The sequence below is a fragment of the Phascolarctos cinereus genome, unplaced genomic scaffold (assembly GCF_003287225.1).
Source record: "Phascolarctos cinereus isolate Bilbo 61053 unplaced genomic scaffold, phaCin_HiC Scaffold_4;HRSCAF=312, whole genome shotgun sequence".
NCBI classification, from domain to species: Eukaryota; Metazoa; Chordata; class Mammalia; order Diprotodontia; family Phascolarctidae; genus Phascolarctos; species Phascolarctos cinereus.
Genome location: NW_027555847.1, coordinates 127,216,157 through 127,227,401, shown reverse-complemented (window position 1 = coordinate 127,227,401; position 11,245 = coordinate 127,216,157). Strand labels below are relative to the sequence as shown.

General features: G+C 38.3%; 1 long non-coding RNA gene across 1 annotated transcript in view; it reads right to left on the bottom strand.

Annotated features, from left to right (window-relative positions):
- Positions 1-62: 62 nt before the first annotated feature.
- Positions 63-11,245, bottom strand: part of LOC110221924 (uncharacterized) — a 32,663-nt gene continuing 21,480 nt past the window's right edge. Inside the window, exon 3 of the long non-coding RNA XR_013485903.1 lies at positions 63-746. This is a non-coding gene — a long non-coding RNA (uncharacterized LOC110221924). The remainder of the gene's footprint in view (positions 747-11,245) is intronic.

Here is an 11,245-nt window from a genome sequence, read left to right as displayed (position 1 = left end):
CAAAAGAAATCTCTCTCTCTCTCTCTCTCTCTCTCTCTCTCTCTCTCTCTCTCTCTCTCTCTCTCTCTCTCTCTCTCTCTCTGTCTCTGTCTCTGTCTCTGTCTCTCTCTTTGTCTTTCTTTGTCTGTCTCTCGGGATATATATATATATATATAGTTTAAACAAAAACCGAAAAACCCTAAAACACTCTTCTTCCCTTAAGAAAAAGGCGGGGAAAACGTCTAACATCTAATTTTTAAAAATTAAAAAAACCATCCCCTCCCCTCCCCCCAAATTCTCTGTTATGTGGAAGGGAGGGGAGGGGGGAAGCCCGAGGGTGGGAGAGTGGGTCCACAGCCTGCCATTCCTTTTTAGTTCCTCGGCCCTCTCCCAGATCGTCCGGTCTAAGCGTTTTTGAGAGCCTAAGGGGCCCGGCCAGGCTAAAGAAGGCGCCTCGGGCGATGATTTTCGATCCTGGGCGTCTACTTGCGCCAACACGCGGGGCGCGGGACCACCAGCAGCGGTTGGGAAAGGCAGGAAGACACCAATGCGCGTGGACCTCGCCTGCCAGTCCATTAGGGTAAGGAGAGAGGGGAAGAGAATGCTTGTCGAGAAGGGAAGTGGGAATGGAGGAGGGGGAAGGGGATGTGACTGGCTGGTCAGTCCTCAGTTCTGCCTCCTCCCGCTCCAAGTTGCAGCCTTAGCTCATTGGGTTTCGGACAAGAGTTTGACTTCCTTCTCATTCCATCTGCTGGTGAAGAGGATACCTGGATATTTGGAGGGATAAAAGATTTTAGTAATATGTATCCCTCCATCAATGCAAATGACCACTTCTCCAAATTTTCTCATCCAGGGTGATTCTCCTCCATGTCTTTACAGAAATCCTCCATTAAAAATCCATAATGCCCAAAGTTTTCTCTGGTTCTTTTAATATCTCTTGTGGACCAATATACCACTTGGGATGCCCCCCTACTTTTTCTCGTTCTCTGCATGACAGGCTGTTATGCTAACTGGGTTGTTATCTTTTTACATAATTTCTCCCCATAAGTCATCAATGGTAACATACTGCAGCTTATTTACACCCCCATGTCTTTTTCCATTGTTTTTTGGACTACATATCATTTTGATTCATCAGAAATCATGGTGTTCCATGACATGCAGCCTTAGAGCACAACTGGGAAAATTAAAGCAATGGGCTGTGATGACATAGAGCAGTTTGAGGTCATTGAAAGCACAGAGTAATTTCTCAAATTCGATCCTAACCAATCTTCTCAGGACACTGGCTTAAAATATAGGAACTATGGGCCCTTAGCCAGGGATAGAGGACCCTGAACAAAAACTGCTAAAAGTGAATTTGCCTAGAATCTTGAAAATCTAATGAAAACTCTCTAAATTGAAAAGGAAAGGGTAAGGGAGCAGAGCCCCTGTATGTACGTATATGTATATGTATGTATACACATATGCATACACATACATATATATATAATCTACCAAGGTAGATACCATAGAGCAAGACTTCTTAATCTTAATCTAAAGTCTATGAACTTTTATATCTGTATCTATATGCATACATATGTATATTATATAGAGAAATAGATTATGTTATTTCAATATAATTGGTTCCCTTTGTAATCATATTTATTTTATTTTATGCATTTAAAAACCTTATTCTGAGAAGGGAGCCATAGATTTCACAAGACTGGAAGAGGAGTCTATGACACCAAATGGGTTAAGAACCCCTGCCATAGAAAGTAGCTTTAATGTAGGAATAATAACAGAATTAGAGAAGCCTAGAAATTCTCTCTCTCACTCACACACACACACACACACACACACACACACACACACACACAAAATTTGAGAAGGAAGTCAGCAATAAAACCAATGGCCTCAGATGTCTGTACGTTAAGTATAGGATCATGAACAAATAAAGAAAACAAAGTGAACTAGATATACTAGACATCTTTCTTTTATCTCTATAGTCTCTCTCTTGATTACATCATCAACTCATGGGTTTAATTATCTCTGTACTCATGGCTCTGAAATGTGTGTACCTAGCCCTAATCTCTCTTCTGAGAATTTGTGAGAGGGAGAGGAAAGCTAAGCATAATCCAAAATAAACCCTAAATTTTGAGAGAGCAAATTTCAAAGGGTACAGAGAAAGGAAAGGAAGGATCCCACTGGTAATATTCTATAGAATACAGCCAAGGAAGAGTGGGAAGCCCTCAAGAATGAAATTAAGAAGACACACAAAAAAACAATCCCACTGAGATGGAAAAGAGGGAAGAGTCTAAAGAGATCAAAGTGGATACAAAGCAAACTTATCAACCAAGTTAGATTAAAAAAAAATATGAAGAAGATGGAAACAAAGACAGAGAAAGGAAGAGGAATACAAATGATACAATCCAGGGGCAGCTAGGTGGTATAGCGGATAGTGTACTGCCTCTGGAGTCAAGAGGACCTGAGTTCAAATCCAGCCTCAGACACTTGACACTTACTAGCTGTGTGACCCTGGGCAAGTCATTTAACCCCACTGCCTAGCCAAAAAAACCCAAGAAACAAAAGAACAAAAACAAATGGCACAGTCCTTTAAGAATAGTGTCAGAAGCACTGAAGTTCAGAATAAGCTGAGGGTGACGAGGAATACCAACCACAACAAAAATAAATATTTTTGTTGCTATATTGGAGAAAAGAGAACGATCAAAATCAGATCTGCTAGGGGTGAATGTGGGCAAAGAAAACAATACAAAGAGAAGATGAAACAACTTGAATCTTATTTCCATTTATTTTCCTCAACCAAGGAGAATCATCTTTGAACTGGAAGATACAGATGAAATATAGCTAAAATAGAGTTGAAATCCAAAATAAGTAGAGAGATAGTAAGAAAGCACTTAATTGCCCTTGATGAGTTCAAATTTCATCCCAGATGAACTACATACTCAGGTACTGACAATACTGGCAAAAATGATTGCTGAGCTATTGTCAGAGATCTTTAAATGGTTGTGAAATGGCTTGAAAGAAGATATATGAGAAGAGAGCACCACCCCGCCCCCAGCACTTTGCAGAGGTAGGAGAGCCACAAATTTTGAACATTGAACATATGTTCAGCCTTTTTCAATGTGTTGATCAGTTATGTTTCATCAAAGAGGATTTTTTCTCTTTTTACTTGTCTTTTAAAATATTATCTATTATATGGGAAAGTCTCTCAAAGTGGGAGAGATACTGGGTGAAATTGTGGTGATGTTAAAAAAAAAAGACAAATATAACCTTATTTTTAAAAGATCATGAAGCTCTCATCTTTCTTTGTAGAGGTAAAGCATAGCTTGTTGGACTTGAATGCCCTGGTTAGTTTTACTAACCTTTTTCTTTTCTTTTTTCTTTGTTATAATGTTATAATGAATTGGTCTGTGGAAGGGAGAAGGAAAGAGAGATTGCGGAATGAAGGTGAAGTAAAAATGAAATGTATCAATATAAATTTTTTTGAAGAATGATCTGCTTCACATGTACAATGGGCATCATATTGCTTACCTTTTCAATGGGTGAGGGAGAGGTTGGAGGAAAAGAGATTTGGAACTCAAAAAAATTTGTAAATTAAAAAATAAATGAATGAATGAATAAAAAATTTTTTTAAATATCACAGAAAACAGGATGGGTATGGCAGGATTGGAAAATGTCAAACATTGTCCCAATTTCAAAGAAAAAGGCAAGCAAGAAAGGCAGGTTTGTGAACTATAAGCTAATGAACTTGACCTTGATGACTGGAAAGATTCTACAATACATTATTAAAGTGTAGGTTAGGGAATATCTAGAAAAGAGAGCAATGACCATTTGTTCCTTGATGAAGCCTGGCTTAATCTGGAAAATTATAACCATCTAAATAGTTCTTAGACTGATAAATCAAGGGAATGCTGTAAATGTAGATTTAGCAAAGCACATGACTAAATCTCTCATGCTATTCCTGTAGATAAGGTAGAAGATGTTGGGCTTGGGTGACAATATAGTAGTTGGATTCAGAATTAGCCCAATAGCCAGTCTCAAAGAGCAGACATTAATGGTTCCTTGTCAACTTGGAAAGAGGCCTCCAGAAAAATGCCCCCAGAGATCTGTGCTTGGCTTTTCGCTGTTTAACAGTTGTATCAGTAAATTTGATAAAGGAATTATCAAATTTGAAGACTGCACAAAGGTGGAAGGGATAGATAACACACTAGATAACCTTGTCAGGATCCAAAAACATCTCTGCAGGCTAGAATATTGGACCCACTTTAAAGTGACATTTGGCTGGGAGAAATGTAAAGTCTTATATCTGGGTTAAAAAAAAAAAAAACATTTTCACAAGTCTAAGCTCAGGGAGGCAGGGCCAGAAAGTAGTTGATAGGTAAAAAAGATCTGGAGATATCAGTGGACTACAAGCTTAGGATAAGACCACAGTGTGATATGGCTGCCAAAAAAGCTAATGTGATATTGAGCAATATTAAGAGAGGCCAAATGTCCAGGGAGGTCATAGGCCCACTTTGAACATCTGGTATGTGATGTTCAGTTTAGGGTGCCATAATTAAGGAAGGCCATTATAAACTGGAGAGTGTCCAAAGGTGGGTTAACAGGAACAGGGCCTTAATATTATATCTTATGAGAATGGGTTGAAAGGACTATTGATTTTTATCCTAGAAAAGAGAAGACTGGGGATGGTCAAAGAGGAATTAATAATTTCCCCTTGGCTAGAGGTTTTCACTAAATGCTGGATGACTAGTTGTTAAGCATATTTTAGAGGAAAATTTTGTTGAGGTAGATATTTGAATTCTAGAAAGTTCCATTCAACTTCCAAATCTTATATTTTGTGGTTTCCCCATATTATTGGACTCTGGATCTAGCCCAGCACTCAACTTTAGTGTTTGAGGCAACTAAGAAAGGCAGTAGATTGAACCTTGGGCCTGGAGTCAGGAAGGTCTGAGTACAAATTCTGCCTCAGACACTTAGTGGTTGTGTGACTCTGGGCAAGTCACTTCACCTCTGTCTGTTTCAGTTTCCTCAATTGTAAAATGAGGATAATAATAGCACCTACATCCCAGTATTGTTGTGAGGCTCAAATGATATAATACCTGTAAAGTGCTTAATATGGTGCCTGGCAAATGGTAAGCATTTAATGAACATTTATTTTACTTCTTGTCTGAGAGATATGCACTGATGTTCTAATGTATTGGACAGCCCATCTAGTTACAGTATGGTCACTAAATGTTTTTTACTCACTTTAATACTTCCAAGGTAAATGGTTAGGCCAATTTCATCTAAATTGCTAGTTTTTTCACCATGGAGACTTTGGATTGTTCTGGGGCTGAATGCCATTCATAATGTAGTGGGGGTTCTCTCATGATGTAGTCCAGTCCTCTGATCACTTGGCTTTCTCCCAGCACAGTTGACAAAATCACAGATTGGAAAGGGTGATTAACTGAGACAATAAAGTCCTAAATTACGTGCAATGAAGTGTTTATACTTTATTACCCCTCTATGATGTTTGAAGAAACTCCTCTATCAAACTTGATCAGATTAGAGGAGGGTTACTAGCCTTGGCTAAGTGAAAAATCAGTTGTGTGCCTGGTGGCCTTTCAGAAGTAAGACAGTCTCAAGGGACACTGCATGGAGGAGCTCTGGAAGGCCTCAGCACGGAGGAGCTTTGGAAGGCTTTGGCATGGAGGAGCTCTGGAAGGGCTTTGTGAGGAAAGAGAATTAGTAGTAGCCATTGTGAATTGAACTTGGTAGAACAGGTCTAGGGAAAACAGCTGAAGGATCTGCACCTCAAAGGAACAACATCAGGACACCAAGAAAGGATAAAGAAAATTGGGGCCCTGCAGCGCAGTGAGTGTGAGTTGCCTGGGCCATTTACATTTCAGTTAGTCAAAAACATTTATTAAACACTTACTATGTCCCAGGCACTGTGCTAGGGACAGGGGGTACAAAGAAAGACAAAATGCAGTCGATGTTCTCAAGAAGGTCATGGTCTAATAGGGAAGTCAACATACAAACAAGTTAGGTACAGAATAAATTGAAGGCACTAGAATGAGGGGGAATTAGGAAACTCTTCCTATAAAGGGTAGAATTTTAGCTAGGACTTGAAGAAAGTTAAGAAAGCCAGGAGGTAGGGATGATAGAATTGGTGATGATAATAGGAATAGGAGATGATAACTCCTACACCCCTGACTTTCTATTAGTATGCTCTAGGTGTGTGCCCACCTTTCCCACTAATGCTGTGTATATTTGTGGGAGAATGTGCCCCAGGTTTCTGCAGGAATGTTTTGTCATTATTTTTCATGTCATACCATTCCAGTAAGTGCCTTTGCTGTGAGCTAATTGTGCCAATTGACTGGCTATTAACAGTAAATGTATCAGTGGGGACTCAAGCTTTAGTGTTATTCTAACCCATAAGTAGCATGAACCTGAAGTAGTTGTTTCTGGGATACCAGCCTTTGAGAGTGAGTTGGGGGAGGGGAGTAACTCAGAAGGGCTATCATAGTAATAAAAATTACATACATTAACACTTTAAGCTTTATAAAGTGCAATATTGCCTGAATAAGAGTTTTTGGAAAGTGTCCCCATCAATAAGGAATCTATTTGTTAGGACATCTATTATGGGCAAGGAGGTGACTTATTTCATTTTAAAAAATAATTATTGATATATTTTGTCTTTGTATCACCTCCATTTTCCAATACACCTCACTTCTCCTTGTACTCCAAAACAGCATTACAGAAAACAAAAAAGAAAAAAGTTAAACAAAACTAACCAACAGTTAAAGTATAACATTATATGCAGTGTTCTACACTCATTTTTTAAAATAAAATTTTTATTGTGAATTCAACAATTATCAATAACCACAAATATTTTAAAACACAAAGTATTCCAAGAGGACTGTACAAGAAACTATGGACTTCTGCCAAATACATATATATATAAACATATATATCCATATATCTACACACACACACACACATATACATACCCATTTGTTGTTATTGTTCAATTGTTTCACTCATGTATGACTCTTTGTGACCCCATTTGGACAATGAAGTAATTTGCCATTTCTTTCTCCAGTTCATTTTACAGATGAGGAAATGGAGGCAAATAGGGTTAAGTGACTTACCCAGGGTCATACAGCTCATTGGTGTCTGAGGCTAGATTTTAACTCAGGTCTTCCTGACTCCAGGCCCAGTGTTCTATCACTGTGCCACCTAGCTGCCCATATGTGTGTGTATGTATGGATGTGTGTGTGTATATAGATATATATATAGTAAAAGTATATGTGTATATATGCATATACATATATACATACACATATGTATCTATTTAACAAGGTAATATAAATTATTCTATTTTTGTTATATTTGTATCCACCTCTGCACCTCCTTTTCCTTCTCTCTATGCAACTTTTAAAGCGCTTTATTGACCTTCTTTTTTATGTCTGATGCTACACACCAGTCTATCTTCTCTCTTCTCCTAGTAGAAGTTTGTATGTATATGTGTATGTATATGTACACACATATATACACATTTATTTATTTTTTTAAAATGAACACTTTGAAGATGTCTAAGAACACGTCTGTCTTTGTACCTCTAGTCCAGGGGTGAAGAACGTGCAGCCTCAAGGCCACATGTGGCCCTCTAGATCTCAAGTGCAGCCCTTTGCCTGAATCCAAACTTTACAGAACAAATCCCCCCTTAATAAAAGGATTTGTTCTGTGAAGTTTGGATTCAGTCAAAGGGCTCCATTTGAGAACCTAAAGAGTCCTTTCCTTCTTTACCAAGAGGTAAGAGGTATGTTTGTTTCATCATCAGTCTTAACAGGTATGATTGGTGGCTGATTTCATCAGCATTCTGAGCTCTTTCAGAGTTGTTTCTACTGACATTATTGTTGTGATCATCATGTAAACTATTCTTCTGGTTCTACTCATTTCATTCCACATTAGTTCATACAAATCTCTCAACATTGATTTGTCATTTTCCTCATTTTTTAAAATTTATAAGATTAGGCCTGGTGGTCTTGAGACCACCATGATAGTTTTCCCTTAAGAGAGACCATAGCTTATAGAATCTATGCGTGAAAACCACTGTTATAAGATTAGGCCCAATGATCTTGAGGCTATCATGATGGTCTCCCCTTAAGGGAAGCTGCGAACTTATAGAAGATACTCATGGAAAAAATATTGACTATAATACTTGTCTAAGGTTAGTACAGCTGTGTGCGCAAAATAGTATCTTGTCCACCACCAGCTTGTTTTTCTCCCCGATAAACCCCCAAATAATATTTTATCCTGTCCCTTGATATGTAAATTGGCCACGGAGGGGGAGCACCCAAAATTAGTGCATTAGAACCCCACTCTCAGAGGGGCACTTTGGAGTACACCTTCCCAAGGCTCTAATACAGTGCCACTCTTACATGATAATGTGTGTCTGAATTGTAAATTGGGGCCCTCTCTCCCTCTCCCCTTTCCCCTCTTCCCAACCTGCCAATAAAGCTTTGGATTGAACTGATTCCATTGTTTTTACATGTTATTCTCAGCATCTGAACTCATTAAGGGATAGTTTTCTCCAAAGTCTCTGGCTGGCCCATTCCTTAGACATAAACTAGGTACCCAGACAAGGACTTAACCTGTTGATAACTACACCTTCACTTGGGGGACATGGTGCTTTGAGTCCAATTGTAGAAAGAAAGAATCAGTAGGGGAACCCTATGTACTCCCAGGAAAGACTCCATAATGCCAAACAACTGTCCCAAAACAATAGAACATGCATAAACCAAAATTTGTTCAGCCATTGCCCAGTTGATAGACATCTATTTTGCTTTTAGCTTTTTGTTACGACAAAAATGCTATTATAAATATTCCTGTACATGTGGGTCCTTTCCCTCTGTCTTTGACCTCCTTATGGTACATCTCTAATAATATGTTCTCTAGGTCAAAGGGGATGCATACTTTAGTGATTTTTGGAGAACAGCCACAAACTGTTTTCCAGAATGGTTGAACAAATTCACAGTGCTCTCATATGCCTGTCCTGATATAACCCATCTTTATTAGCTTTATTATCTGAAAGAACCAAACCTGATTCCTCTCCCTCTTCCCTTTGCAAAGAAGGGGGTTGGAGGTACCTTTTCATCTGTCTTCTTTGGGGTGAAGCTTTGTCATTATAATTTCCCACCACTCAGCTTCAATTGTTTTGTGCTTGTTCTTCCCATTTCCATTGTTGTAGGAATTGTGTATATTACATAGATTGTTTTCCTGGTTCTGTTTACTTCATTTTGCATCAGTTCATATAAGTCTTTTCATGCTTCTTTGTATTCATCATATTCATCATTTCTTAAAGAACAGCAATATTCCCTTGTGTCCATGTACCACAACGTTTAGCCATTCTGAAGCTGATGGGCATCACTTTGTTTATAGTTTTTTGTGTATCAGTGGTGGGGTAGGGTGGTTAGCCAAGAGGTTCAGCCACTGCTATTTATTCTTGCCGTACTACTAGTTCATTGCCTCGATGTGGTTCCTGGTATAAACATTTTAATTCTTCTCTATGAAGATGTCATAAATGAATCTATAATTATTATTTTTCATCTTCTAGCCCCTAGCCAGAGACAATCTTCCAGCAAAGCACTGAAGTTTTAAATCTGTTTCCTTTCTTCAGTTGCTCCCTTCAATGTTTCCTCCCAACTTCATTTCCAATAAGTACACTCAGATTAGCAATGCCTGTGGTTAACCCCATTTATTTCAATGCCACTTAGAAGACAAAGAAAATAAAGGTAAACAGGCTTTCACCATACCCAAAGGAAAAGGCTTCAGGTTCCCAAGAGGGAGCCCAAAGGAAGAAAAGAAATAAATATTGGGAAGGGGAGAGAGTCCAGCAAAATAACATCCATCCCAACACAACTCCTGCCTTATCAACCTTCACAACCTCACTTCCAGGGTCTTTGTTCCTGCTATTCATAGAAGTTGCTTCCACCTGTTTTTCTGCTCTTCCAACTTTAAGCAGTTTCTGGAGCCCTCTCCTCTTCCAGCTCTGTGAATCTTCTAGGCTGGGCTTCTCCTCCATTGAAAGTTTGGGCTGTTAATCTAGCTTCTTGTAAGGGCCGCCAGAAATGCAGCCAGTCCTTTCCCAGCCAATGCCAAGTATCACTTCTAATTAAATAAAGGGAACATCTTTACACTTTATAAAGGAATAACAAGGAGTGGGCACATATTAATATTCCTTATTTCTGTTTTCTACCCTTTATTTTGAGTGATTATATAAACTGAGCTGGGATAGGGGGTCAAAATCAGCTGATTATGAGATAGTCTGACTTCCAACTACATTTGCTACTAAAAAAAGTACTGCTATTGATATTTTAATGTATCTCCCAATCAAGTGGGGAAGTACCATCTTTTAAGACTAAAAAAGGAATACATTCCTTCAATAGCCACCAGGAAGATTAGGTTCTTACCCTGGATCACAAAATATGGTATAAAACTTCCCTAAGACAACACCAGATGAAGATGGGGACAGTAATGGAGGAAAATGGCCTCTATGCTCATGATGTCAAATACAAATAGAAACCAGGACCACTGAACTGTACATAAGGATCCTTGCAGGCCATATATTGACTTAGGAAACACATATATTAGTATTATCTATGTTTTATCATACTTTTAGTTATTTTGTTAATTTTTCCCAATGACATTTTAATCTGGTTGGGCTATACTCAGGATTGCTGTGGGTCCCCTTTGGGCACTCTATAGCCTTTAATTCCCTTACACAATACCTCATTGAAGGGTTCTCTTCCCCATATATTAATTTTCTAGAGGCACTTTTTCTTCATAGTAACCCAGGAGAAGGATCTATCTTATTTATCTCATCCTTCCCCACTACATCAGTTTATTCATGAAGGAATTGGACAAGAAAATTTCTAAGATCCTTTCTAAGATAATTTCTAAGATCTAAATGTATGATTCCTTTCTAGAAAACCTCAAGAGAAAACAGATCATATTGGAAGGGGAAAAGATCATTAAACTAGAACTAGAGGATTCTCCTTCTTAAAATTACTTTGTATAACTTTGTATGTATTTATCTGTGTATATACTGTATCCTGCCAATAGAATATAATACTATTTATAAACAATATTTATATAATACTTTATAGATATCATCTCATTTGAGCCTTACAACAATCTTGTGATGTAGGTGCTATTATCATACTATTTTACAGGTAAGGAAGCTGAGGCTCAGAGAGTCTAAATGACTTGTCCATGGTTGCAC